The sequence below is a fragment of the Schistocerca nitens genome, chromosome 2, assembly GCF_023898315.1.
Source record: "Schistocerca nitens isolate TAMUIC-IGC-003100 chromosome 2, iqSchNite1.1, whole genome shotgun sequence".
In the NCBI taxonomy this organism is placed as follows: domain Eukaryota; kingdom Metazoa; phylum Arthropoda; class Insecta; order Orthoptera; family Acrididae; genus Schistocerca; species Schistocerca nitens.
In genome coordinates this window covers 471,594,798-471,601,537 of record NC_064615.1, presented here as the reverse complement: position 1 = coordinate 471,601,537, position 6,740 = coordinate 471,594,798, and the positions used below count along the sequence as shown (strand labels likewise).

General features: G+C 41.9%; 1 pseudogene; it reads left to right on the top strand.

Moving 5' to 3' along the window:
- The first annotated feature begins 4,735 nt into the window (after nucleotides 1-4,735).
- On the top strand, nucleotides 4,736-4,853 carry LOC126238167 (5S ribosomal RNA; annotated as a pseudogene).
- The last annotated feature ends 1,887 nt before the right edge of the window (nucleotides 4,854-6,740 follow it).

Sequence of the window (6,740 nt, the reverse complement as noted above, 5' to 3'; positions counted from 1 at the left end):
ACAGAAGTAACGCAAGCTGTTGCTTCACATAACTCAACAAATAGTTGTTCAAAGTCAACAATAGTCCGCTAAGCATCCAATAAATGGGCGAATAAAACTGGTTACAGCTAACGAGCTTCAATTCCTTGTAAACTATGAGATTGTCCCAATTAATTTGCACGCAACTGTACATGCTTGGCTAGTACTTCACCGCAACTGCACAAAGAAGGTATGCGTAACGGCACCTACAGTTTGTACATATTCAAAACTCACATTTACATGTTTGGTGTTCGAGAGAAGATCAAGTTACGTTTTGTGTAAGACGGAGAAACATCTACATAACGTGTCGGAATTCATCAGCTTCAGGACTGTAGCCTACTGAAACCCAAGTTTATCGTTCAGCGATAATGCTGCTCGAGCTGACTGGGATTCCACTACTGTCATGTGAATACTAAAAGATAGATACATTGTTCGCTCAACCGTGCAGGACCAGACAGCCATGTCACGTACATAGTCCGTCCAAAAAATTACGAGATTGATTTTACTTCTGGCCTACAAACGACGTCAGTGCAGTTAACTCTGCTGGCAATTTGAATTAACATCTGTAAACAAGAGACGTGCATTCGACCAGTCAGTTATGCGCAAGCAGTGTTAAGTAGTGGACGTGTAACCGTAGTGTGTCAACGTTGTTGCGCCACAAATCGAAATGCAGCAACTTCTCTAAATCAAGTGTTCAAGACACTCTCCAGTATTTTTTGAAGAAGAAAAAAGTGTGTGCAAAGTTTGACCCACACATCTTCACTATTGAACAAAAATGACCGTGCGTCGACGCCGGCAGCGACTTGGTTGAAATGCAACACACGGACAGTTCTTTTCTTGGAAAAGATCATAACGCGTGACAAGCTTAGTGTTATCAACATGAAACTATAGCAAGAAGACACAGCGCATAAATTCACGTGAGTTCTAGGCGCGCAGTCCGGAACCGCGCGACTGCTACGGTCGCAGGTTCGAATCCTGCCTCGGGCATGGATGTGTGTGATGTCCTTAGGTTAGTTTGGTTTAAGTAGTTCTAAGTTCTAGGGGACTGATGACCACAGATGTTAAGTCCCATAGTGCTCAGAGCCATTTGAAATTCACGTGAAGGATCAGTTCTTTGATGACGTAACCGACATTCAAGCCAATGTGATGCACGTGCTGCACAACATTCCAAAGGAATTCCAAAAGAATTACTTTCCGACAGCTTCGCGTGGTTGTATGACCGTTCCGCGCGTTGTATTCAAGTGGGTGAGGTGGGGAGGGGGGTAGGAGACTACTTATAAAGCCACCGTCTTTACTTTGCTCTCTTTTAGGAATCCCATCTCGAGAGTTTTTGGGGTAACCGCGTACTTTGTGTCAAGAAATGGGTTTGTTTGCTGCAAGACAAAACAATTAATTTTCCACGAGGGCAGTGTGACGACGGGTGGAACACGTAGGGCCGGTTCGAGAATATTTTACCTCACAGGCGAGTTATCAGTTGGCGCCTTCGTATACTTTCACCCATGCCAATTTTCGCTACTAATTGTGATACGCACTGCGTAGATATCTTTCACTTGGGAGCTCCTAGCACCTCTCCCAATGGCGGCTTGTGTTGCTTGGGCCTCAAACTGCCCCTGGCAAAACCCAAGGACCGTCGCCACGGTCACAACTGCGGCTTCTATTGACGTCGTCGTAAAACAATGGTGCGCCCAACTATAACAGTGGATACAGGAGCATCCACCGGTCTTTCCAGACGAGTCCTTGTTCTGCTTCCTGCAGTGGTAGTCAACGTGGTCCCTACCGCCCACTAATGGTGAGATGGACAAAACAAAGAACCTTGAAGAATCAAGAGCTCTGCTCTCTAGCGAACCAAATCGAATCGAATACCAATCCGAAAAGCTAGAACTCCAACAAAACAAACAGCAACACACCTACTTCCTTTCCCTTTTTTTAAGATAAGTATTAGATGTGTTATCAATCGGCAAAACGGTGTTAAAAACACCGATTGTTTCCGACTAATGTAACCCTCATCCTACTCCCACCCTCATCAGTAAGTGTGTATCTTTAAACTCATAGTAATTTTCTCCACATAGTACGTATCGGTAATATGCGTAACAAATCAGGCGAAATTACAGCAGGGCTTCAAGAGAAACTCCGAAATAAACGCACATGCATTTGTTTAAATCTCCTAGTAATTGCAATTCTCCGCACGAGTTATGCATTATTTCCGCCTCTGAACAACAGAATTAATTGATATCTGACGTTGTCCGACACAATCATTCTGAACCAGACCGAGGTTGCACTCGGCAACAGCACATATTAAATCCACTTCCCGTAGAATTCGAACTGCAACCTCCGCTGTAGGAGTAGCGGATGTTTCCCAGCGGCTTTTACCCATATTTGCGGGGCACCCGTAGAGATTGTTGCCACTTCCCGTATCATTTAGTCCCTAATTAAGTTCATTATTTTCATCACAAGTTGTTTGCAAAATATTTTATCCATCTGCATTTTCACAATCATTTTTGAAAGTTAAAGGAACATTTTGTTCCGTAATTTTTTGTACCTGTTGTGGCAAATATATTGTATGTTTTAATACGTATTTCATTTCAGTTATCTAATTCATTTAATAAACGAAGAAATCAGTGATGTTGCCTTAATTCCTGTGATAAAAGGCGACAGCCACTAAATAGAAACAAATATAAATCTGAGGACCGAAAACTTTCGTCTCATTTCGGTCAACGGAAAATAATAAATAATCGAGAACTGCGAAGCGAGAACGTAGAAACAAGAACGATGAAGTGAGAACTTGCAAACGAGAACTGAGAAGCGAGACCCGAATACCCAGAACTTAGGAGCGAGAACTGAGAAGCCAGAACTACGAAATGAGAACGGAAAGCTGACAAATCGTAAGGTAATTATCATACGAATATTTAAATATAAATTCTTGTCGCATTCTGGACAAAATAACTCAAGTGAAGATTTAAACGAAGGAAAGGGTTGTGATCAGAAATTAAAAAGATACATTTAAATCAATCAACTGAATAAAAATAACGATAAAAGCCATTTCGATAAATATTAAAAAATAAAAATTTTAATGCACTCAGTGCAATTCAAACCAATGACTGTCAACACGACATGAATTCAATCTAATCCCCTACACTACGGTACAGTCTTTGGTTACTATATTCAATTTAGACTATAAACACACTGCATAGCTAAATGTCGCATTACCTGTGATTGCACCAGCGGTAGGAGTATAAACATTTGTGACAGCAATTTTCTGAGACTACAAAGCGAGAACTGAAAACTTAAGTCGGATCTTTAGAACCACAAGAACTCTCTGGATTCGAGAACTGTGCTGTTCTCGGCTACCGCTTCGCCCCTCATTACATTGGTGGGCGTTCCAACTGTCACGGTGGGCGGTAGGCGGTAGGGATTTTAAAAACATTTTCATTAGATTTTCGCACCCACTGGTCATGGACTGCCAACAGATTGACAAGCCAGCACCAGCCAACTACTGCCAGTGAGAGGTATACTGTGGCACAGAGCTGGAGCGGTATTGTAGGACACACCTGTATCTGTCAACCACGATCACTTTAAGTCGATTCCCAGCTGGCTCTTAAGGTCAGAGTCATTGTCACTGCCAGAGGTGGCAGCTCAAGGCACTAAATTTCGTACTCCATATATCAGCAAATCACTTAAATTTAATCACGCATTGTTCCTCCTATACTATATGAGCAAAACAACTTAAATTTTGTTGTTTGCCTCCTTCCTGGTTTACAATTTTAAAAGCAAGCAGTATACTTGTGCTAAACTCTACAATTTTCAGTGTTACGTACCTCAATCGGTAAAAAAGAACCCTTCTAGGATCACTTTGTTGTCCATCTGTCCGACTGTTAAAAGCGGTTTACCGGAGGAACGCATACATATATTAAATTGAAATTTAAGTCACGTACTCAGGTCTACAGTCCTTTGGCGGTGTACAAAGTTGAATCATCAAAGTCATTGCATTCAAATGATACGGTCATTTATCTCACATATTTTGAGACCCGAAAACTTACTCATCAAAACCTATAGGATACTTACCCTTGATCTAGAATCATCAAATTTGGCAGGAAGGAAGGTTTCACAGTACAACCAAAGGATAAAAGTGAGCATTTTTTAAATTCATAATTACATCGCACAAAAAAATTTTTTGTCATTTGTTATTTGACTGTCTGTCTGCCCGTCCGTCTGTTAAGCCCCCTTTTTCTTAGGAACGGGTAGACATATCAGGTTGAAATTCATGTCACTTACCGAGGTCTATGGTCCTTTGGTTGTGTAGATACGTTAATCTTCTAAGTCAAGGCAATCATAAGATACGGAAATTTATGTCACAAATTTTGATAGTCGAAAAACTCACTCATTAAGACCTGTAGGGTTCTTTCCGTTGACGTAGAATGATGAAATTTGGAAAGATGGCTCTGAGCACTATGGGACTTAACATCTATGGTCATCAGTCCCCTAGAACTTAGAACTAAAACCTAACTAAGCTAAGGACATCACACAACACCCAGTCATCACGAGGCAGAGATAATCCCTGTCCCGCCGGGAATCGAACCCGGGAACCCGGGCGCGGGAAGCGGGAATTCTACCGCACGACCAAAATTTGGAAAGAAGCGAGGTTTAAAAGCACAAGTAAAGGAAAAAAAGTCAGAAAATTGTTAATTTAGAATTATATCACTCGACAAAAATATTTTTTTGTCACGGCCTTGCCGCAGTGGATACACCGGTTCCCGTGAGATCACCGAAGTTAAGCGCTGTCGGGCGTGGTCGGCACTTGGATGGGTGACCATCCAGGTCGCCATGCGCTGTTGCCATTTTTCGGGCTGCACTCAGCCTCGTGATGCCAATTGAGGAGCTACTCGACCAAATAGTAGCGGCTTCGGTCAAGAATACCATCTTACGACCGGGAGAGCGGTGTGCTGACCACGCCCCTCCTATCCGCATCCTCCAGCGAGGATGACACGGCGGTCGGATGGTCCCGGTAGGCCACTCTTGGCCTGAAGACGGAGTGCATTTGTTACACGTTGTCAAACTTGAAATCAAAACACTCTCGAGTCTTGGAATCCCTGAGCCCGTATCTTGCCAATACCAATGTCGATAACACGCAAAAATAGTCGAGTTTCTCGATTTCTGGAATGAATGAACTGTCTATATACACGATTAAATTTATACGGAAGCCTCAGTCCACCAGCACCACTCGCATCTGGCCAATTTACTTGCTGTCATCTCATCCTTGGTAGAAACACACTTTATATTATGGACAACTACAGCTGAAAGAATGCATTTTTGTTAAACAAAACCACAGAAGCTATTTAATAATCCTTTATTCTTGCGAAAGCACCATGAAGATAAAATTAGGGGGAATCGAGCCCACACAGGTGCTTACCAGCAATCGTTCTTCCCACGAACCATACGCGACTGGAACAGGAAAAAGGGGAAGTGAAACTGGTACACAAAGTACCCTCCGCCACACAGCGTAAGATGGCTTGCGGAGTGTAAATATAGTTGTAGACGTAGATTAGTACAACCAACTTCGCAACCTAAAGTCTCATCATCAGATACACCTAAACAGGAAAAGCAGAGATGGAGGAAAAATAAAATTTTTTGACAAGAGGTCCATGAAAATAATGTGTAACTTCAACGACGGTTAGATACTAAATATACGAAATAAACAATAACCCCCGAGAGAATCGGCTACGCAATAAACAGTATACTCCTACTCAAATTATTTACAGCGAAACGTAGAGATTATTGGACGCCGCCATCACACTCAGTCAGGTTGTATTTTAACGTTCTTAAAATGAACGGAAGACAAAATGAAATGTGCAATGAAGGAGACGGACATCGTAAATGCCTCAACTTATAAAAAGAAACATGGAGGGTAATAAAGTAAAAGTATGTCAAAAGGACCAAGAAATGAATTAAACCCGCAAAAGCTTGTTTTGTATCATGCTCATCCAGGTAATATAACCATATTATCGTATATATATATATATATATATATATATATATATATATATATATATATATATATATATATATATATATGAGCGAGGTTTCTACGGCTGCCGCCACCTCTCGCATCCAAATCTCCATCGTTCACGGTCATTCCAGTCTCCTTCATTAAGACCTCTCGCCGCCATTGCTTCGTTGACGTCGTCTTTCCAGCAACTTGCAGGTCTACCGCGTTTCTTCTTTGATGTGGAGTCCATTGCCATACACGCTTTGACCATCTTGTGTCTGACATGCGCTGTAAGTGACCATAGCAGAGTAGGCGCTTCCTTTTTATGTAGTGTAGGACTGTGCTTTCGACGTCCATAACCTCTCTGAACCTATCATATGATCAGGCCTGGAATATCCACAACTCCGTCTCCAGAAATCCATCTCGACAGCCAGCAGGCGATCTTTCTGCCTGTGAGTTAGTTCCCACAACTCTGCACCATATTTTGTCATACTTTCAATAATTATGTGGTAGATGGTATGTTTTGTTCTGCGCGTTATGTTTTTGTTCCAGAGAATACCATTTAGTTGTTTTATGGCTCGCTTGCCCTGGCCAGTTTTATTGTTTATACCATCCGTACTTCCACCATTGGACGACAGGGTCACTCCCAGGTACTTAAAATTATGACACCCTTTAACAGTATCAGCACTGAGTTGTAATTCTTAACAGTATTTTCTCCCACTTTCAGATATTCTGTTTT